We start from the raw sequence: 23910 nt of genomic DNA on the forward strand, positions 1-23910 counted from the left end.
ATTGCAATTTGTTATGTGTGGCGACCATTTAATGGCTTAAATGCCTTAGAGTAGTTAAAACACACACACACACACATACACACAGGAGGAGTTTGGTGTCGAAGCACCTAAATGAGTGCATTTGCGGCACACGTTGCATGCAACTTGCACATTAGACAACATTAATGTGGCAGCAAGCGCGTAATTTGTTGGCGATCATTGCCGCACTGTGTTGCTGCCTATTAGATTGGCGTTAGTTGTCGCTGGTTGTCGTCAATCGATAGTGGTGTTTTCGTTCGCCTTGTGTTCTTTCTCTCCTGCCTCTTTGATCTGATTCTCATTCGCTTTAATTGCTTGCTTCGGTTGTCACTGCAGTGATTGTTGTTTGGCGATTTCGTTGCACTTTTCTGGGAGATGTCTCTTATAGATTTGGTTGCATGTATGGGACAAGTGATCTCCTGGGGTGTATGTGTGTGTGACTGTAAAGTTTTGTGGATTTTCGTAGAATAAGTTTGTTGTCATTTGCAATATCTTGTAATTATTTGGTTGCAGAATTAGAATTCTTTGAAGTATCGTGTTGATATTAGAAAAGTATTTATACAGTTGTTATAGTTTTTTGGCGACTCTGTTAAGAATACATTTTATAGTTAAAGAAGACAAGAATTTTGAGTATTATGCGATTTATTGGCTTTCTTTGAGGAATATCTTTGCTTGAGAGATAATAGGTTGCATTTACTGAATGATTCACGGAAGGTAGGTAGGAGTGTCGCCCTATCGGGCTCAATTAACACTTGATGTGCCATTTTGACGGAAACTGGTTACATTTTCTTGAGATACAAAGTTCAACTAATACAATAAATTTCGAGCTTTTGTTCTTATATAGTGGTCTCATAACCCACTTCGTGTCTTAATTTATGCCATTATGCCTTAAATTATGTCTTATTTTTGTCGAAAGCATTGAATATGTTTATTTGATCTTTATCAATTATATCCATTATCTCACCGACCTCGAATATGCTATCAGACACAATGCTTAACATGACAAACTTATTATGAGTTATGCTCCGAAAAGGCCACCAATATCGAGAATTTCCTGCTAGTGTTACTTTTTTTGAGGTCAAGGTAGAGTGAAAGTCTGGCGACGCATTTACATATGTTCTTCGGAGGCTCATTGTGAAACCACCGAGACTAAATTTCACCACTATATAGTCTCCTCTCTGAACCAACCCGTGCATCTGATAAAGTTCATCAGTATAACATTTTTATCTGTTGACTCTCTGAAATATCGTCAAGAAACCCTCGATCTATAATTACGATTTTTCCTATACAAAGCCACGTGATCTAAGAAGAGGAAAAAGTTGGTGAGACCAAATCTGGAGAATGAGATGCATGCCATATAATGAACACCATTTCTAGAACATACATACCTAGATCTTTAGGGTATCAATTATTTCGACCAACTTTATTTTACGTTCATACAAAAATCATTTGCCGACTTTTTGAAATTGTCAACAGTAACAACTTCTTTTGGACTAGGCTCGTCGAATTCGGTGTTCACATGCAATATAAGATATTTATTTAACAATAGCGCAATATTGATGTAGAGGCAACAATTGTTTTCAGATTCGGTAGAGAGAATGCTAACAGTATACCCCGTTCTTTGCCGAAAATTTAAGAGTGCCGAAGCGAACAAACAATTGGTATAAATCTTATAAACTCAAGAGGTTACTGTCTTTTAATGAGTTCGGTACGTTTGACTAATGTGTAAATTTTTTGGTATTAAGAGGGTTTTCAATATAGCGAGTAGAGAAGTGACGAATCGAACGTGTATTGTAGTTCGTTTGATGGGTCTGAGGTTTGACTTTAGTACAGTTTTAGATGTGACTTGCCTAAATACATTTTTACATCGTTAAATATCACCGAGAGTCTATACAAAAATCTTCCTTACAACTTCCGAAGTTTACAGTTTAATAAATTAAATTTTCAACTCAATTTCTTTCGCAGTGGCGTGACAGTTGATGGGTTCTTTGGACACCCTTTCTTCTATTTAAGTTGCTGTTGTTACTGTATGTCCAATGTATTGTCCATTCATTGAATTGTCATTCATGCCATGCTAAAAATATCTTTTTTTTTGTATTAGGAATAGAATTTCTCTCATGAATTTCTTTACATAAATTCAAGTGAGTATACGTGAGTAGGTACAGCAATCGCAAATTGTGAATGAAATTTAATAGTACTATAACCGATATACTAAAACGAATAAAGAAAGTAAAAAAAAAAAATTAAAAAGTCGGGAACACAAGAATTTCATAGGTGAATGAACGCTGAACTTTTTCTGCGCCAAAATGGAAAGAAAGAAACAAAAAACACTAAAATAGAGGGTAAGGTCTTAAAACTTTGAATATATGCAAAGGTTTGGGTAGTAACAGTCATAGCTTAGGTGGTCAGCAAGAAATACCTGGAAAACAAAACGAATTTCCGAAAAAGAGTAGGTAAGCTCGAAAATTAAGTTATGGGGAAACCCCGACGGCAAGCAAAAACTTAGTTGCAGAACAGGATCTGGCATTCTCAAGGGCGGGAAAATCCCTGTGTCTTCAAGGAAAATTTTTTCTTGGAAATTCAAAATTTGTTAATTACTTTTCTTAGAATTCTAATGAAATCTTTGTTCTGAATAGGGGTCTTAAGTAATTATGATGAGTAATTGTAATTGATTCTTACTCTGTTATTTAAATTTTTAGTACTGAAAAATGGCTTATGATGTGAGAAAGAGAGTATTGTTCAAGTTATATGCAGACCTTGAATACCTGATTTATTGGATAGTCGAAAAAGTATTTCCGTATTTCTAATCAAACTTCAACTTATTTTTTTATATTTAGAATGAGCTTTATTGAACAAAATATGTACAATTTTGGTCGACCACTTTCTGCCATTTTCCGCTAGAGACATTATTCCATCAGTGTAAAACTTTTCTGGTTTCTCGGCGAAAAACTGCGACAAGTAATTTTCACAGGTTTCTCTTAAAACCAACTTTACTCCATTAAGGGAGTTCTGCATTGACCGAAGAAATAGTAGTCCGACGGTGCAAGGTCAGGGCTATATGGTGGATGCCTCAAAACTTCTCAGCCAAGCTCTCCCAGCCATTGCACGTCAGAAATATCTCGAAGATTGTTGTTGGTGTTGCAGCGGCAGGAAACATCCCTGAAGTAATCAGAATAAATACCGCCGAGTTAGTAGTTTTTAGTCGGATAAACGTTCCGTTTCGGTAACATAGACCCGGCTGTCGTGCATTGCCTGTCGTGGATCGACCACCGTTATAAATAAACTTTTAACACTTCGTGTTTGACGGGATTAAATCGGGCATAACTAAGTGGTATGTTCGTAGAACCATTAACTTTAATATCCGGGTGAATAAGGAATATATTTAGTACTTTGCTTTCGTTTTGCCTGAAAGATTGAAAATTATATTCCACAAATACTTGAAAGATGCAATAAATAAATTCTAGAAATTTTTGGAAAAGGTGGACTTAAAAACCATGTATCTGATGTAAGTTCGATCAGTTGACTATAGATTTGTTTGCCTATCTGGTTTCAAGAAAGTCGACTGAACGTTAAGTGGGTCTCTGGGCACAAGGTTCCACTCGAAACACTCCAGATCTGACATTTAGGGGTACTAGCACAAGGCATATGTGCCTTCACCTTCAAAATATTTTCATAATAAACAATTGATCTTGTCTTTCGATATGAAGATGCATTGAAACTTAATAATTGACTAAAAAAAACGGCTGATGGTATAAGAGGGCTTCAAAAATGACAAAGAAGGGTTGTAGGTCATAGGTATAAGAAACACTTGGTCTTATGTGCTGAAGCTTCAACTTTCTCTACTATTTTATGTACTTCCTACTCTTTCTGTTCCTTATTCTGATCTAGAGTTTTAACACAGATCACTTATTCTCAAGGCATGTGACCCTCATTAAGGTTTATTTCGAAGCCTCTTGGTTTCTACGATCATCAAAGCAGTTAGTACGTGTACTTCACGATCATAATAATTATTTCGGCATTATCTCTCCTGTAACAATTTGAGCGACTCTCATTAGCTTAGTTTTCGTGATTCTTCCAAAGTTTACGACGATTCAAATTGAAGTTTAGAAATCATAAATGCAAATCTTTAAATCAATATCTATAACATATAATATTCCATATGAAAAGTATGCAGAGCAACTGGCTGCGTGTGCAACGAAAGCTAACGCAATTACGTTAGAAAGCGCCCGAGAGCGCAGGCAGCGCTGCCGGCAGCACTAATGGCATAAATTATTAGAGAGCAGCGAAACCGCATGCGCGACATGTGAATCCGGTGAAAATTTGTCGTCTGCCAGCCACACAGCTTGCATAGATTTTCATAAAATTTACGTTGCAAACGCAACTCACAACAAAAACACTAACAAAGCAAAGGAATCGTTTAAACGCGTTGACTCAGCGCCTGCCGCAGCTACAGCTGAACCAGCGGCTCTGTGCATTTCTATTTTTATTTACACGACTGCAAACGTTCATTCATCCCACTGAACAGCAGTAAAAAAAAGAAATAAATGATTTTCAACAACAACAGCAACATGCTACACATTGTGGCATGCCATATAGCAACTCTCAGTTTCGCTCGCTACGTCGCCAAGCGCCAAAGCAAATCCAATCAAATGAAATCAAATTAAAATTCGCCAGCGCTACCACGTCACGCGCAAGTCAAGACAGTCCAATGACCAAAATAGCTCCAACAACTCGGGATGCTAATGGCCGTTGAGCTTCTGCAATTGCGCGCCGCGCCACGCCGCGTGGTAGGTTCACGTGCGGTGATTGCCCCACCCGCACGGTCACTACGCCACTGACCAAGTGACGGCCGGTGATGCGGCCATCAGCATCAGCGTCGCCACCGCCACCACCGCCATCACCACGATCACCACTGGTGTAACTGCTCCTGCCGTGCCGCTGATATGTGTCAAGTAGATGCAGAAATGATGGAATCAATTTGCTTGTAAAGTATCACCATCAACATCGGCGTGATCGGCCGCCTGTGCGATTCGCCAATCTCGCCAATCTCGCCTCTTTCACCCTGCACTTACGCATAATTACCCACACCACGCGTGTGTTTGTTGGTGCGGCTACTTTGGTTGCTTGCTGCCCGGTTGAACTGCTTCCATCCAACTTTGACTAATAGGAATTTCAAATGACGTTGAAGATGTGTCGCACGCTGCTCTAGTGATAGTTGCCATTGTTGTTGTTGTTGGTATTGCTGGTTGTTTTATTGTAAAGCAGCGTTGCTCGTCGGTGGTAGCATTGTTGCGCACCACGTGCTTTCCTCAACATCTGACAGACTTTTGTCGCCTGATGACGTCTGTTCTTTGTGTTGTTTCTGTTGTTTGTGTCTTGTACAGTTGCTGTAACTGCTCTTTCCCAAGTTGGCGTCCAGGAAATGCGTGTATGTATGTGTAATTTATAAAACCTTATTATTCAGCAGAGTACATGCTTATTTTATGATGTCTTCCGGTTGCTATTTATGATAATTTTCGCTTGCAAATTTTGTAAAGAGAGCTTGGTTGTCAAAATTCAGAGTTCCGGTTTGAGTGATTATGCTCCAAAACAACTAGAACGCGCAGTAAACGCAGCTCTACAACCACACACCATTCAATTGCCATGCCGTAATCATAAACGATCTGCAGAGGTCTCTAGGCCAGGATCTCAGTTGCTTGCCTACAGCAAAGTTTGCCTCAAGACGTTGGTGTTCCATTATTTGGTCCACGGAAACGCGTATGAAATAGAGTTAATTTGTACCATCAGGACGAGAACGTCTTGTACGACAATATTTTTCTCAACAGAAGTACAATCGAAGCTTTGTCATTGCAAATTAAGGGGCGACTGTTCCTGGAAAATGCTTTCTTCTCTGTCGGAATAGGGCGCTTTCATTGGTCTTAAATGTAGTCTGAATAAGCAATCAGTCCGAAAATGAGGAAAGCTGCACCTGGGAGTATTTTTAGTGACTTTTTCGGATTCACAATTTTAGGAAATCCAAGGCAACTAATTGGGTTGACGGTCAATATGCTCAGACAAATCGGATTGTAGGAGGGATTACTGACAAAAGTCCGATCAAAGACTGTCAAGTTGGCATCTTTTCTGAACATGAGTTGGGAAATGTTTTCTGCAAAGACAAGAAAAGCCGTCCCAAATTCTTGTTAGTTTTTGAATCTCGTCGTTTAAATGATTCTTTAAGAGAGTCCAAGCTTCAATACTTTGGTTTAAAATTTTACAATAAAGGTTTCCCAAATACCCGGATAGTATGGCAGAGATTTGAGTGGATCTATAATAAAACCCTAAGTAACAAATCTTATGTCTTCGGTACGAAAGTGACCTCCTGCGATTACTGCAGTGTATAGAACGACTGAATAGTCTACGAGTATCAGATCGTAACCAAGTGCAGCTTATTTCGGTAATGAACTGGCTGATCAGCTTGCCCGCTCCGCAGCCTCCACCAACATAGTAGGACCGGAACCTTTAATTGTGGTTGGTCCCCACACCATAAAGGAACTGATCTGCAAGGATGAAGACGTGGGTAGGGAGAAGCAGTGGCAACAACTCCTAGGCGTGCGCTATGCCAACTTGCTAATAGGTGGTTACAACCTTAAAAGATTTAACTACATATGTAATCAACCTCCAAAAAAAAAACTCAGACCTTCTACAATGGCCATTGTAACCTCAATAAGTACTTATATAACATGGGCCTAGCTTCTTGTACGAATTGCCGGTTCTGCGACTTGGAGTTGAAAACTCCAGAAAACATGCTAATTGACTGCACAGCCGTCTGTATGCGCAGTATAAAGATCTTTGGATCCATGTTTCCAAATAGGGATCACATCGCCTCATTAGTATCTAGCAATATATTGGAATTTATCAATTTTCTGGGGCTAGGTGAGTCATTTTGACTTAAGAGAGGGCACAATTGACCTTAGGTCGCACTGTAGTCCGTATTTACATTCCTGATCTAACGACGACGACGACTTTTAGCCATCTTTGCTCGATCAGCTCTTAACATTGCGTGAATTAAACATATCCTGATCTCTACACATCTGTAGTAATTGCGTGTCAAGCAATTTGCTTCATCATTCCCTGTAGAATACTTGTCACAAAGTTCTTTAGTCATTCCATGTATATTTTGCAGCACAGTCTGTATCGTTGACTCAACCAGCTGTCTCTAAACTCAATCGGCTGTCAGTCAGTACATCATTCTATCGGAAGCCAACAATTCAACAAATCAGGAGCCGCGCCTGGTCAACAGTTGGACAGTGCGTCGGTCATTCAAGCGCTCGCCTACCTTTCCGTGGACCGACCGAAGTAAGTAGGCCCACCTCTGTGGAGCGCCCTTTGCATGGCACTCGTTGCACTGATTGTCCTATTTCACCGACTTTTTTCGCCGTTTTTGCCGCTGCCCGCAACCAAAAGCATTACAATCGATATCTTGTTGTAGCTTTCTTTGCACTTTTTATGCGCGCGCCTGTGTGTGTGTGTGTGTAGACGTGCTCGCTTTCTTTTCGTTTTTGTTGTGGCAACGGTACGGTCGGCAAATGCGTTGACTTTTGTAACCTGATACGCTCTATTACAATTTGTCTTCCTCGTTTGCCGCGGCCGCAACATGAGTAACAGCAAATGCAACAACAACAACGCGTACAACCATAACAATGCCGACTAGAATTTGCAATAAAAGCCCACTTCATGCCACAAGTCGACATCTTTCCATCTTTTTTGCATGCTGCTGCCCCACAACGCAGCATTCGTGCCACGACGCAGCTGTGGAGCTAAACGGCGCGCTCGAGACTTGCAACGCGGCCGCTTGGCCGACACACGATACACCATCACGAAGTGTGTATATGCGTGAGTGCGCCGGTTGCACGTGTGTGTGTGTCGGCGTGTGTCTAATGTGCGCGCTCGTGTCTCTTTTGTTGTTGTTATTGTATTTTCTCTTTTTGTTTGTTTGTTTGTGGCAACGGCATCGCATTGCGTTGCTAATAGTTGTAACGATCGGTGTTTTTGTTTCTGTTTCAGTTGTTGTTGTTATTGTTGTCGACGGCGGCATTTTAACGTTTTGTTAACATTGTCTTAAATTGTTTTCAAATTGATTTTAACGTCAAATTTTGCGCTGAGCAGCCTTAAATATACGAGGGCAGCAGCCAGCAACCAGCGATCGGGTATTAAAACAACAACAACAACAGCAACGTTGCCGATATTGCTGGTAATAACACCAGCAAATTATTGCCAACACAGCGAAAGCGTACAACAACAACAAAGTTCAGCTAAAATGCATTAAACTGTTGCATGCGGCAATTTGTTGCAAGCACTGTGCATTCGCGCTTTGCCTGGCGGAGTTTTTTTCGGTTATTGCATTTTTGCTATTGTTGTTGTTGTAGTTGCTTTTGTTTATCTATGGTTATTGCACAGCATTTGTGGCACTATTGTTGCTCCTATGTTTGTAGGCGCATATAATTTTGCTAATGTTGTTGCTATTGTTGTTGTTACAGCTCGTTTGTTTATTCGGCGCATTCGGTGCGCCTCATTTCAGTCGCAGTTCGCTAATAGATTTAAATTATAAGCTTCGCTCAGTTTTTGCAGTTGTGTGTCTATAGTTGTTGTTGCTGCTTTTTTCCCTTCATTTTGCCTTACTGATCCAAGCCCCGCCACTTACCCAGCATTGATTTCATTTGAACGCATTTTTGGTGGGCGGAAAATCGTTGAAAATGTTTGGTGATTTGCTTTCTGCAGACACGTCGGAAGCGGCTGATTTTCGGAGAGTCTTTCCTGATGAAGCTTTTATTTCGAATAGGCTGTCGAACCTCGGTTACCTATCTCAAACTCAGTGTTTATATGACAGCGGACTGAACGGTGGTGGAAAAGAATTGGAAAAGTCACAATTTTTGAGGAAATATTCACTTAGGCGGGGCCTTGAGGCAGAAAGCATTTCTCAGCTTACATTGGTTGCAGTGGTTTCGTATGTTAAGCTTTAACTCTACAACGAGTCCAGAAGCCGAAAACCACTATTTAGTTCGAATCGGCAAACATCTTTCTCTTTGGCAGAGGTTTTAGCAGCTCAATGGTTGAAAATAATGTTTTGCTCTACAGCTATTTAGGTAATATATTCGTTGACGTGATTTTTGAATATTCCATACCTTTCTAATATGCAAGCAGCCTTTTTTCAGTTAGTAACCAACTAGGAACTTAGCACTTTTTAAAGAGAAAAGGATGGCAAAATTGCAATAAAACTTACTTAAGTAAAAGTTCTTTTTGTCATTTGAACGTCTTTAAGGTTATGTCGATGTTGTGGTAGTGTCAAAACTATGCCTCATAAATAATATTTAGGAATGCTGGAGAGTCCACAGTTCTTGCCCGAGTAAAATTCGCAATCCTTTCCGTTTATTCAGACCCGATTGTCGAACGCAAAATCCTTAGTATGTAATATTTTAGGTTGCCTTAGAGGAAAGAGAGCCTCATTGTTATCGTTTTCAAGTTATTTCAAGGCAAAATAGGCAAATTCACGACATTTACGATGATACTGTGGCTTCAGTTCTTGAATGAGAATAATTATATGGGCATGCAAGCACAAATCCTTCCTCAAAATCTTCCAGTTTGTGGTTCGAGACAGTCCAAATTCTTGAGAACTTCATGGGGTCGACAAATTTCGGTCTTCAACCACACTTTTCTTAACACAAGCAATCTTTTCATTACTTAGGGCGGTTCGTTGTCAGAATGGCGCCTGAACATTACTTAAAGAAAATGTATGCCCAAAATATTCAACAATTCGACGAATAGCGAACACACTATTGGAACGTTGTTCTCGCGTATAATACATTGAAAAAAAATTGCGGATCATGAAATATTAAGAATGGCCGGAACGACTCATAGAAGTCATATCATCCCCATTGGAAAACCCGGTAATGCTGTTGCCTCAAGACTGTCCATCCGTGTGGAATGTTCCGAAAATAAAGCTTTAGATGAGGAATATTTTTTAAGTAGTGGTCTTGATTGTTTGAGGTACTAGTCATGCTTGGAAGAAATGGTGTTTCAATCGGTTTGGCCGATCCGAGAGATTGTGGTTGTTGGTTGACTGCGAACTGGCCTTTATCTTGCTCTGGAGATATGTATCACAAGATTATTTGAGAATCCGCCTTTTCTTATCAAGAAAGGCTGCCAAATACTGTTTCAATGACTCTAAATGAAGGAACACTTGGGGCTGAGGTAAGAGGATATACTTGAAATAACTGATCGCTAAATGATATCTCGATGAATCACCATTGAAAGAAAATAACATAATAATAATCTTTAGTTCGTAAAGATTCCTCTTTTAAGTACTTAAAGGCTATACATACACCAGTTAAGTGGCTAAGTTGCAAGAGTTCCATGGATATTGGATCCGAATTTCGAAAATATCGTTTCTATGAAAAAGAAGAGAAGAGCCATGGGCGTAAAACGCAATTACGTCTGGGTTCAAAGGCTTCTGTTAAAAATTATAAAGACTGACGTTTTAGATATGAAAGTTTGTCTACGATGAAATTAGGATAAACATCTATACAAAGTCAAAACTGAAGTAAGATCTAATACCATACTTACCAACGATTCGATCAATCATAAAATATTTATTGCGTTATCGGCAGATGAAAACAGTGGACCTTAGCTTCTATTGGACTGATTAAGTTATGAAGATCTAGATTTAGCGGGATTGAGACATAATTAATGAAAAGAGTCTATCGATATCGGATGAGAGACCACGAAACAAATCAAGCAGCATATGCCTTTGGATTTCTTAATTTTCCCAAACAAACATTGGTTGCGTTCATTTCATAGAGTCATTATTATGGAGAAGGATGCGAGAATATATACCCAATCAATCGGTCGTTACATAGGGAAAAGTGGATGTCAACCACAGCTCAAACTAAACTCATGCCATCGAGTCGATCCATTTATTCAGTTAAAGTCTGTAACGCACCTCTTTTCTCTTGCTAAAAATAGGACACCCGCCATGCCACCTACAGTATGTACGCTTCAACAACTCCACCCACCAGTCAGACACACACACACATAAATGACCGCATGCCTCACACATTACGGCAAGTTCCAGCTACGCATTCACTTAATCATATTCAATTAATAGCAAATAGCGAAATTGTCTTCCTGGTGCGTCTATTTACGTACAATAAATACCGCAGTCATTGTTGTAGACGGGCGCATTGTAAGGCACATATGCCACACGCGGTAAGTGCACAAGTGCATAGCGGACCGACACACTTGGTTGGGGCGGCATGCAACAAACGAAGCAACGAACGGCGCGCGAGCTCCAGCCGGCACAGGTAATCCAATATGACAAGTAACACACGGCCAACAACAGCAACGGGACAGACAAAGAACAAAAGCACAAAAAAGGCACCGCGCCGCACACTGCCGATGGACAACAAATTGCGAACATTAGAGCAAACGTGCAACATTTGTGGTATGAGTTCATTATTTAAATGCTGTTGACCAAAAAACAAATTGACAAGACAACAAGTATGAAAGCGGCGACCGCTGCCGCGTAGGTGCTGAGCGGTGAGGCGAGCGCGCGGTTGTGTTTTGGGCGCTGCCGCAGCATAGCGCTGGCCAACATTGGGTGGCAACGCGTTGGCGGCGCTTAGCCACATAGCCAGTCAGTGTGACGCGCCAGCCAACGCATGTACCGTGCGCGGGCCGAAGAGACGCGCGCATGCGCCTATGTCTTGCGGTTAGCCGCCTCAATGTGTTTTGCATGCCACCACGCTATGACTACGTCATATATCCACTTCATCATCATAAGCTTGATCATTAGCGGCGTTGTAACATCTGGGCGCCGCTTGTTCTAACCTCATTGCGGGCTACATCTTCTGACAACGCTGCAGCAATGCGGACTTACTGCAACGCTTTGTTGCACACTCCAGCAAGCAATGAACTGCGCAAAAGCACCAGCATGCAGCATGACAACAACAATGGCTTGCGCATGCCAAACAAGCGGGCGTCGGTTGGCACATCAAAAGCCTTGCGCCGCCCAGGTCCGCGGCCGAGATTTACTCCGGTCGCTGTGTGATGCGACGCGCAGCGAGTGTTGATGCGGCAAGTAGTGAGCGTAAGGCGAAGCGTCAACCCGCACACGACACAATGCTTGAGCGGCCACGCTGCGTGCTTGTTGCTTTTCGCGGGAATCGTGTTGTTGTTTTACGTCGGCTATGCGCTTTATTGTTTTCACCACACATCTTTGGTAACAGCAAAACATCAGTCAACCGCTGGGTCAGTCGTACGGTCAGCAAGCGTGGCAGCGCGTCCACTTGGCTGGCTGTTGCCCACACTTGTTTTCTCTGTAACTGTTGTGATTTTCCTTGCTTCGCGTGTTTTTGTGTGTTGCATGTTGCATGTTGCACATTGATGATTTTGCGCTTGTCAATAAAAGGCTGTTTAACTGACTTCGCTTTGACTGACTGCCTATTTGCCCAGTTGGAGCGCCTGGCCATAATTCGCCTGCTTATTAGCGGTTCTAGCACCCAACAACCGTTTGTGTTCTTGTTCTTTAAGTTGTTGTTGTTGTTCGTTCGCTTGTCGCTCGTTTTCGTGTACCTGCCTTAATGATGCCTGGCTAAAGTCAATCCGGCTGATTTGCCGTGATTTATTATTAATAGCAGCATCGGCAGTGCACCATGCACCCAAGCCTCATATGGCGACTTGCCACATATCGTTTGCCGCTTATTTGTTCGCAAATTGAGCACAACGCCATTTAATGGCTGGAAAGTCGATCGAGCTGCTTTGTTGATTTGATTTATCACAAGGTGCACCAGAAGACACAATATTTTTTGGTTTTAGAAAGGCGCACACTTTTCTTCGCTTCTGCTACGTGGTAAGTGGTCTTCAACGACCGCGACAAATGACAACCGCGAAAGCGCTACACAGATACCCGCCACCATATTCACTGGACTTTACAGAACCATTTGAAAAAACTGGATTTTGAGAAACTTTTTGTGTAAGTTGTAATCTAAAGTCACTTTGGCTTTGGAAGAAACCCTCACAAGTTTCGCGTCACACATTTAGAGCTCATTTAGTCGCTGATAAAATATTTACCCACGGATCTTCTAAAAAAATAGTTCAGTGAAAGGAGTTTGATGGCAGCAAAACTCCCTCTGAAGAGTCCCTACAAGAACTCCTCAGATCTTGGAACACCAGCGGCACAGGGTATAGCACGAAGTAAATTCGAATAATAAATGCTTTTTGCAAGTATTTTTTGGATCGAATTTGTTGAGTGGAAGGGACATATTCTGGGGTTCGAGGGCGATCTGCCGTGTTGTGGGTCCGGCACCCGGCCGCAGTGAAACTCCACACTGAATTGAATTTTTCAATCCTACCTGCCTTAAGGTTTGAACCGCAAACACCACGAACCTCCCCAAAGGGCCAAACACAATGAGCAGATTGGGCTAACTGCTCCCCATGCAACCAGACTTCAGTCTTCGGTGGGACCTTGTTGCTTTTGCTACTACCAGTTGAGCACCCAACAAACTCAATGACTGCTGCAATTTGTCGCTTGAACTTCAAATGTCTTTTTATTAGAACGAATCTCAATCAAAGTCTATAATATCATTTCAAACTGAAATTTCTAGGCAAGCCAAAAATACAGACATAGTGCATATGGATACTAGTCGCCTTTTACGACAGGCATACCTTACTGCGGGCAAATTCTACCCCTCGCCCGCTGGGGGTCCAGCTTCGTAAAATTGAAAATTGGATTCGGTGAAATGCAGAGCAGACATGGCGGATGATGATAAGCTGGCATTATCTTTGCCAAAACCGAAACTTCAGCCGGCTGAGGCGGGATATTTTCCACAGCTCTCAAAGCTTACGCTTAAAAAATTAGGTATTTTACCAAATTTATTGAGTTGCTGGATAGAGCTTAATTTGATTACCACCCGGGAGGCCAATGAGCCTAATGCAGCCGCCTACGGTCTGGCGTTCTTGTGCCGCTCATTTCAATCAATCAACCAGCAATGTGTAGTTATGGTATTATTATTCGGTTTAGACATCAAATCCATTTCGGCGGAATTTTTCCGGCGTCTTAAGTTTCTTTTTATCTCTGAGAAAATCTCGTGAATTCGGAGCCTACTTCACACCAAATCCAAAACTTATTACATCGTTGAAGAGGGGACGGCTTACGATGCACTTGGGGCTTATTATCTATTTCATCTCCCGAACTTGACTTTTAGTCGGAATCAAATATTGGACATCAGTAGAACTTGAGGGACTTTTATGAGTTAAATAATGCTTGAATCACCAACGATAATCTACTAGAAGGATTTGCATACGTCCGACTAAACCGTCGAAGCAACTCAGATCTCTAAATATCTCTATTAAAACTTAAATCTCTTTGAATGAAACAATAAAAAGTGAAAAAGCTATTTGGCTGAGCTTTCAAAATCAAAAATTTGTTGACTGTGTAGGAATGCGAACCGATGAGAGGAAAACATAATGATCTTGAACAAGTCAAGAATAAATATGCTCAAATCTACAGTTCTCTTATTATAGATGGACCCTAACAACACTAAAAACAATCAATAACCGTTCTTTAAAATATTTACTTTGACTGGAACTATTAGTTACATTTGTCTTTGTTTGTGGAGACTTTACTCTTCATTCGAATACACATTTGTAAACACTTAACCCTAACTTTTTTTTACAACTTTTCGAAGCATTACTGAGCACTTGATAAATGGAAGACTTAACATGGTTAAAACTCACGTTGAAGCAGTCTGTTAAGTCTATGACAGCGTGATCTATCTGTTTCATAATGTGCTCGAAATAACCTTGATAAAACCTAGGGCTTGTGAGACGTTTCAGTTCAGTTGTGAGTTGATGTTTGGTCGAAGAGATATGACTCATGAGTTTCTCCCAGAAATATTTGAACAGTTTAGACATTAGTCGTTCGAATACTGAAGTTTTTTTTATTAATATTCAATAAGAACCCTGCTCTCATTTACTCCCCCAAACATTAAGTTATACATTATATGATCCCTATTTCCATATGGATGAACCAAAAACTAAAACAGATGTTATTACATCATAAAAATTTATATTTATTTTTTATTCATGAGGCGCAAACCACCAACAACACAAACAACACCGGAACACGCGTCGTCGCCAACATAACCCTTCTTACAGGTCATATGAATTGCTGGACACACCCAACGAATTCCAATGGTGCTTTGCAGCAAAACATGTAAATGAGTGAAACTGGGTACAATATTAAAAAAAATAAAAGTAAAAAAGTGTAATACTAGAAATATAAAATTCAAAAACTGGTCTGAAAAACGAGTGTAGTCCTTAGAACCTAACGCCAAGCGTAAAGGCTAATGAACTCTGTTGGAAAATATAAATTCCAAAACGATTAATAAACAACAAGGCACGTCGGAAAATAATAAACAACAAGGTAAGTTTAAATTGCAGCCAGGATAGTGGATGAAAACAAATGAATTCATTAGGGAAAACCGAAATATGAATATATGAAACGCGCTTCTCTTCAGGGGCTGCACTGGCGCTGCAGCAATTTGACCAACTGTCGCTCGCCGCTAGCCAAACACACGATCGGCGCACGATGCCACGCATGGTATGCGCCGAGCCGCAATCGCCGACAGTACACCACGGTGTTAGACGACTGCTCGCTCGCCACACTTACCGACGCGCTCACTTGTGGGCCGTGGCGTGTTAATTGTGCGGCATATCCTTATCGTTGGATCAGGCACATGTACGCTAATAACCTCATCGCTGTCGGCAATCCGCTACACTATCCGTATGACTGTTGGTGACTGGCGTGCAGTGACCATATGGCGCGCTCACCTTGCCTCACTTGTGGCATATCCTGCGAGAAGATGAATCTATTTGTGCATCCATTTAATTTAATTCTGACCAAAGGTTTAGCGAACGCCAGCGGCTCATTCACCTATCGAGACACTCAAACACCTGATGGTCAAACGCCATCGTCGTTATCCTTACTTACTTGCAACCTTTTTTTTCGACGTTTTCATTGCTTCAATGCTTCGTGTGGCGTGATCCTTGTTGAAAATTTACGGTTTCACTTTCAGCGCGCAAATCAGAACAGGTAATTTACAGGTAGTCCAATACATGGATACCTGACAGCCTGTTGTCGCTGCCACTCACCGTATGTTGTGCGCAGGATAATAAATAAACGCCGCGTCTGTAGATTGCCTTTCGCTTTTCTTGCGCCTCCAACTCTCGAAATTAATTGCCGTTAACGTTAATTGCTTAAATGCGCCGCTTTGCCTGCTTCATCAAAGTAATAATTATATAGTTGCTCTTGCTTCTTCTTCGCTCGTCTGCTTTAACGATCTGTTAGTTTATATAGCGAGTTCTGACACTTCTGTGCATTTTTTACATGTATTTGTCGGCGAGCTGGCTTCCAGTTTCTTCGCTTGGAATTCGTTATGCGTCTGTTATCCTTTTCTTCCTTAGAACATACGTTGAATTTGTTGTTGTAGTATTTTGGACGCAGTGTTTTATTTGTGGTTGTGCGCCTTTTGGCACATCATAAAATTTAAGGCAATCAAAATTCATTCGCTCATCTGTTACGCGCGGGCGTCTTCTGGCCGCTTGCTGTCTTGTTCTTCTCGCAAAGTGTTTTCCTACTTCGTTGAATTATTTTTTTTAATTAAGTAGTACTTGTATACGCCACACTTCTGGCGTCTGCCACTTTTAATTTACTATTTCTTTCGCTTTCTTTCTTATGTTATAGTCCTTTTGCTGCTTTTGATTCTTAAATCGAGTCATATGAGGCTAACAGATAGAAATAAAGGTTGCTTATATAGAGCTTACTCACTTCTACTTTTCTTGAATAGTTCAATCTCAACAAACCTTAGAATAGTTTACAACAATGCGCCACATGTTCTCCTTTTTCGCTGCTTGGTGCCAATTGAAGATTCTAAGTGTAGCCGGGTCCTTCTTCACCTGGTCTTTCCAACGGAGTTGAAGTCCTCTGAGCGTCTTTCACTTGAGAGTGGCCAGAAACGTCCGTTCTGGTCTTAGACCAAGTATCTTCTGGGTAGCCAAAGAACATCCGCTTGAAAGCGAGCGAAAGTTAGTAGGCGAATCACCCTTCCCCAAGGTTATGCATTGGCTTTGGAACCCGCCACGTAAAATCCGCCCCCAATAAAAAGAAAAAAACAGCCTTGGACGAGACATTCCTTTTTGAAACTTAATTATCTACTATGGCATATAATATTTAGGTTACCCATAAACGGCTGTAGACTTTTCCTCCTTTGTGTCCTGTTGTCTAGCTTATATTGGCTGAACCGACGATGTAAGTTGACGTATTTTGAGAACAGTTAGGGAAGAAACGATTTACTTTGCCTTCTCTGTTACTCTGTCGAAGCAGGTGAATTAAGCACATCAAACCAACTTTCTAGGGACTTTGCTAAAAACGTTTTACATATTTCGTATAATCTGTATCTTGAGGATCAACCTCAAATATTTTATGCCTGGACTTCTACTTTCAAACCAAATTCTTAAAGTATTATGTAAATATTTTATATTTAATTCCACTCGCACTTGGTCCTCCTATGCAGGATTTTTTTTTATTTATTTCCCCTTTTTATTCTTCTAACTACTTTGCGTTTCTAATTAGTTCAATTCTACTCTTTTCCTTCGCTATTCCAAATGGCCAGTTGCCCAGGTCAGTTCGCTGTGACTTGTCGTAATTAATGGTTTCAGCGAAAGTAGAGGCGTTGCCTTTAGTTGCTTGCCGACTGACGCTTGGACTCACTGCTGTTCTCTAAGCCGTTCTAAGCTAAGTTGCTATGTTAGTAATTGCGACTTTTATTGCTACTTTAATTAATTTGTTAAGTCAGACGTTTAACCCTGAAAAAGTGCATTTAAGTGAATATGGGTGATTAACTACTGTTATAAAGCTTTCATATAGGAAGAAAAACTTCATTGACAAGTTTACTATTGAGGTTACTTGAATACTAAGCTACACCAGTTGAATGCTAATGAGACATATCAACCAACATATACATACACGAAGCTTTAAATTGTCTTTAAACAGCATAATAATCGCAGACTTGTCCGTTTCTCGGGGTTTGCTTAGCAAATATGCAAGACATCTCTTTAAGCACATTTTTTGTTAAAGCCGTTGATTGTACTGAAAAAATCTGGCATTGTCAGACTTTTCCGTCAGATAATTGTACTCCAGACCAATATCTTGGAGAAGGAAGAGGAAATATGTATTAGGAAAAACTGAAAATACTTCAGTAGCTCTACGACAAATTATTTCTTATCAGATTTTCTCTGCAGAAATTGAGCAAGACATTCCAGCATTCAGCCATCCGTCTTCTGGCCTTGGGAGTGCTTAGCTAACTTCTTGCTTGACATTGGACACCAATATTGGCCGAAAAGTAATTTAGAAAACTTTATTTTCCCTTATGTGGTAATACAAGATTTCAGTTTCTTAAATATCGAAGTATTTTTCCTTTATTCTTGAAGGAAAATTTTTTAAATTTTGAAAATCTTAGTTTAACTAGAGATCTCTTAAATTATACAAAAGTAACGGATTTGATGTTTTGAGATCATACTCTAACTCATCCATTTGCCGATCTCGAATTTGCTTCTGTGAAATTGCTGAGTTCTATGTTTTTTGAACAATCGAATTCGAATATACAGTTGAACTTCTCTAACTCTAAATATCATATTCCACAAAAAGACTTCGAGTTGTGGAAGGAGCTGGACCACTCCAGAGTCAACATCTGCGTAGACAGCCAAGCAGCAATCAAGGCAAAGAATGGTGTACGGCTAACATCCGAAAACGTGATCAACATTGTCTATACGAAGATCTGGACAGACGCATGGTAAAGAAAATCGAAACCCGTTGGAATTAGCTTCTACGAATAATAAAGCACGAACTGAGAGAGAACGACATCTGACGGCAACGGTTAACAGCCAAAAGACATTAAAAAACTTACTCCAAAAGAAGCGGTGGCTTAATAGATCATCTTAGTGAGATTTCAAATTTGGAGCCAGTAAATGGTGTTAACTTGCTTTAGATGGCCATTTGAGTATTCTGCGCTAACCCTAAGCTATAAAAGTCAAATAAATATCTTAGAACTGAGCTCTATATGGATACAGATCCGCGTCTCAACTTGTTTCAAATCCCGAAGCCACCATTCAAACGACTTGCAAATAAATATATGAGCTCACAACGTCTATAAATTCACCAATAGCCGCAACTTACGCGAAGTAACTCCCTACTGCGCACGAGTGCTTGGCAAAATTAGTGCCGCTGCAGCAAAAACCAATAGAACTAATTAATAAATAATGAAATTTACATGTGCTGAGAGCGTTTAGCGTACGGCACGAGTGCGATTAGTCAAGTTGAATATATTGTGCAACCGGCTAACTAAATCAAATGAATTTTCTGCACCATTGTGACACATTCGGAGCAAGGCGATCTATCGTTGAGGAGAGGCAGCGGGTTAGAGCGCGGGGTACGAAGAAAAAACATAAGTAAATGGCTGCTAACTCATTTGATGCGGTCTCGCAAAGGCTAATAAGCATTAAGTATGACTTCGAGCGCACTTTGTACAATTAAGCTGGAAATTATTGTTGGGGCGAAAAGAAAACACCTACACAAGCGGCTAATTTGCATGCGAGCGGGATAAACACAGCAAAGCGGGCGGATACGTTGATGCAGCACATAAAGAATATATATGCAAATATTTAAATATAGTATATATACATATATAAATGTTATGTGTATATTTCTCTAATTGTTTATTTTTGTTGACCATTCTCAGCTCTTTTTCTTCATTTTTCAATTCTATTTAATTTTTTTGTTCTTTGACTGCTGGTGGCGCCAAATGTGGGTTCGGTTGTGCTGCAAAGCTGCGCATGCGTCTTAAAATTTTATATTCGTTGCATATATGTATATGCAAATTTAGATGTGTGCATAAATATATATTTATACAATTCTAACTATGCTCTATGTTTTGTGTGTATGGTGCAAATATTTTTCTTTATATTTTTGTGTGTGCTTTTAGCTTGCGACTGCCAGGGGATTTCTCAATTAAAATTCAAATTGATGCAAACAAGTGGCCAAGCCCAACTTGCAACTACAATAAGAACAACAACTTCGTATAATAAATGATTGTGGTATCATTTCACGTTAAATTGTATTAAGTTTGGTAGCCGCAATGGTTAAGTCGAGCAAAGCGAATTCGAATACGGAGGTATGTGTCTAATAAAAACAAAAAATACTAAGTGAAAATAGCTTTTTAATAATAAAAACTAAAATTACTTCGTGGTTCAAACAAGCTGTTTCCGTATTAAAAAATTTTTAATTCGGAAATTGAAATTTCGAAAATAATTTCGAAATCGAAATTCTAAAAATATTCTAAATTTTCAAAAATTTTGGTATGTTTGTAATAAAAAAACAGCTTTTCTATATAATTATTTCATATGTCAAATAATATATTTGTTAAGCTTTTTCCGAAAATGTCTCATTAATTCGAAAATTGAAATTTCGAAAAAGAATTCGAAAATTAAAATTTCGAATTTCTTCAAAAATTGAAATTTCGAATTTCTTCAAAAATGTTCGAAATTTGAAATTTTCCAAAATTTTGGTATGTGTCTAATACAAAAAAAATAGTAAGTAAGAACATTTTTTTAATATAATTATTTTGTAATTTAAATAGTGTACTTTTTCCAAAAATGTTTTTGTTTTTAATTCGAAAACTGCAACTACGAAAACCTTTTTTCGAAAATCGAAATTTCGAAATTTTCCGAAGACTTTCAAAATTTGGAAATTTTTTGAAAACTTTTATAATTAATACAAAAAATCTTTCCCAATTTTAGTTTAAATACAACGAAAAATATAATATTGCGAAACATAATCTAAGTTTTCGAACCTTCAATTGAATTTTGGGAAACTCTTTTTCAAATACCAGGTACTGACTCCATATTGTTCATGTCTTTATAAAATATATCATATACATACATACATATGTATTTTATTGTTGTTGTAGAGTTAGGGGACATGACCTAAATAATTTTGTAGAACTCTCTAGAGAAGACAGCCATTTTGCGAATATAATTTCAGTTCAAGCCAGGGACCTCACAAAAATAATGCGAGAATGAAAATCAATTTAATCGTAAATCGGGTCCAAGGAGAACTTTAACATAGATTTTTGGTATCAGTTTCCATAAAATGTGGGGTCTATGTTAACAAAAAGTGCCGATTTCAACCATTTTTAGTAAGCTTTCAGTTGAAAAATATATGAACATTTTTTCTTGGTATTTCTTGAGATTCTAAATTAATGAAAAGTTTTTTGAAGCGGTGTGTGTTTAAAGTTTAGAAAATATATTTTTCAAGCACTTACGGTATAGCTTTCAACCAACGATTATATAGATTTTGCCTCGTCGACTGTGATATTATTATTTGGTTTAATGACAAAGCTTTCTACTATTCGCTCTGGAGATATTTTTATTAGGTAGCAGTTCTCGGTAGGTGGAGTCTTTTGTTGGCAACTCGCCATCAAGTCTAAATTCAGGCTGGTGAAAATCATGTAAATGTACTTTTCCGAAGTGCAGCCTCCTTTAGAGAAGTGTGCTTTCACTGCGACAGCCGAGCGGCTATATTGGCATTGAGTTCGCTGACTGGGTGCTCAAAACTAGTCAAGCAGTGCATGACCTCATTAGGAACAGCTTCAAGCTTTGAATTTGCTAGGCAGGGATCCTTACTCCATTTTCAACGTTTGGAAATGAGTCAGTTGTCCGATGTCTTCTTGTGTTCTAGCCTTGAACCTATGGACCTCCAGTGAGTTAAGCAGTTAACAGGCGCTAGTCAACGACCAGAACTTGCGAGACTAGAGGATCCTTCTGGTCCAAACCGAAGCTTTAAAATTTTTACGCTAATTTTCCACATATTTGGAGGTTATGTTTTGAAAAAACAGTTTTTTTTAAGTTGTTATTCTTCGAATACCGAAATTATGTCAAATTCTATTATTATACTAAAGCATATTTTGCCCGCCAGCTAAATTACATTTATTTATTATTCACGCTGTTTTCTATGATTTTATTTAATTTTTCAAAAAATAATTATATGTAATTTCCGTCGTCGACGTGCAACAATTAGACAGAAGTGTGATAATATCTGCGCAAAAACTTCAAAACCTGTGGCACATACATACATTACAACAACAAAAAGCATATTTCTAATGAATCAAAAAATAAACAAACGCCAAAAACCCCCAACAAGCGTACACTTGAAAGTCACAACAGCTGCAGCCGGCCATTCAACCAAAAGCCAACAAGTCGCCCAGTCACCCAGTCACCGAAGCTAAGCGGTGGTGGTGGTGGCGCTTACGCATGCGCGCCACCTCAACTTTGCTTATCAGTGAATCACAACAGTGTGGCAGCCAGCCGCACCGGCGAATGCACGCCGCGGCCGCCGCCGGACTGGCTAGCTAGCTGTGCTAGCGCGTTTTCGCGCTGAATCAGCGTTATTTTATCAGTGAAACGCTGACGTTGGCGCTGGCGGATAAATTAATTACAATCACCAAAAAGCAAGAAAGGCGAAGTGTGGCGCCTTTAGGCGGCCGGGCGGTACCGTTCGGTTGAGGGTGAGGACAACAAGTGTTGCTGCAATGCAAAGGTGCCAAAATGTTGCACAAATTTCGCACATAAGTGTGTGTACATATATATTATGTCTAATGCTCAACTGATTTGCAAATATAACGAGCAAGCGGTGAATATGGAAAAATAATATGAATTGTAAAACACGGCGCTGCATTGAGGAAAAAATAATGAAACCATTTCTTGGGCTTGTGTATGTGGCTTGAAGTCCAGCATTTGACCAAAAAGTCTGCGAATAAAGTTTGAAAACTGACAATAAATTCACGCGTTGCAATAATTTAGCACGTGCTGTTTGTTGTCTCGGCCTGCTTATTGCTATTGTTGTTGTTGCACAATTTCTTGTTGTTGCTTTTGTCGCCTGTTGCCTGCCGCCAATTGTAATTTACACGAATTTAAACAGATTTACCGCATGCAATGCTTGCTCAAACAGCTGCTTAGCGGTAAATGCATTGTGTCACTGTGGGCCATAAACGAAGTTTTAGTTTTGAAAGCAACCCTTAAAACCATTTTCGAAAATTTGGAGAGGAACTCGCCAAAAGCTGAGAGCGTCTACCGACTGAACTTTTTAAGGACGGAGTTGCTGATGGGCGTCCGATTTACTGAACCGATCACATATTACAGTTATTGATTTCATGGGCTTCCCCAGAGACAAATACTTAAACATTTCAGAATAGTTTCAATAAATTAGTTTATTATTCAAATACATTCAGACTATCCTATCCTGAAGACTCCGATGAGCTAGCCAGAGGGGATACCTTAAGCTCACTCACTACAGAATATGATCGAGCTGGATCTTCAATGGCATCTAGCGCTGAACCAATGGAATGCGCGTGCGCTTAGCATGCTATTGACCCAGAGTAGTACGTAGAATATCTACTGAACTAGTTGCCTTGAGCAAAGTTCACCTAGCTGTAATCGTAGAAGTTTTTATTGAGCACTGTCCATGCGGTAAGGCTAAGGATCTTGGCGGCACCTAGTTGTCATAGTCGTATGCAGGAGGATGAGGTGGGAACATCTATTAACTTCCTCCCCCTTTGCCCAGCTTTTTCAAGACTGAGGGTGAAAAATCTTGGCAGTTTACCTTCAGCGAATCAGAAGACGTAGCCGAAACCGAAGCTCAAACCGCTTTGTGGAGTTGTAGGGTCTTATCCAGTATATGAATTTTTTCAGGTGCCACAACGAACCGGCGTTCTAAGCTGTTCAAGTTATATCCCTGTTAGAATCGAC

General features: G+C 39.9%; 1 protein-coding gene across 2 annotated transcripts in view; it reads left to right on the forward strand.

Annotated features, from left to right (window-relative positions):
* The window catches only part of LOC120767903 (trans-1,2-dihydrobenzene-1,2-diol dehydrogenase), a 240011-nt gene that overhangs the window by 127686 nt on the left and 88415 nt on the right, over window positions 1–23910 (forward strand). Inside the window, exon 6 of one of the 2 annotated variants that reach the window (XM_040094249.1) lies at window positions 20091–20279. The exons of the other annotated variant lie outside the window; for it this stretch is intronic. The gene's annotated coding sequence lies outside the window, so the exon portion shown is untranslated. The remainder of the gene's footprint in view (window positions 1–20090; window positions 20280–23910) is intronic. 2 annotated transcript variants of the gene reach the window in all.

This window comes from Bactrocera tryoni, chromosome 2, assembly GCF_016617805.1.
Source record: "Bactrocera tryoni isolate S06 chromosome 2, CSIRO_BtryS06_freeze2, whole genome shotgun sequence".
Taxonomy (NCBI): Eukaryota; Metazoa; Arthropoda; class Insecta; order Diptera; family Tephritidae; genus Bactrocera; species Bactrocera tryoni.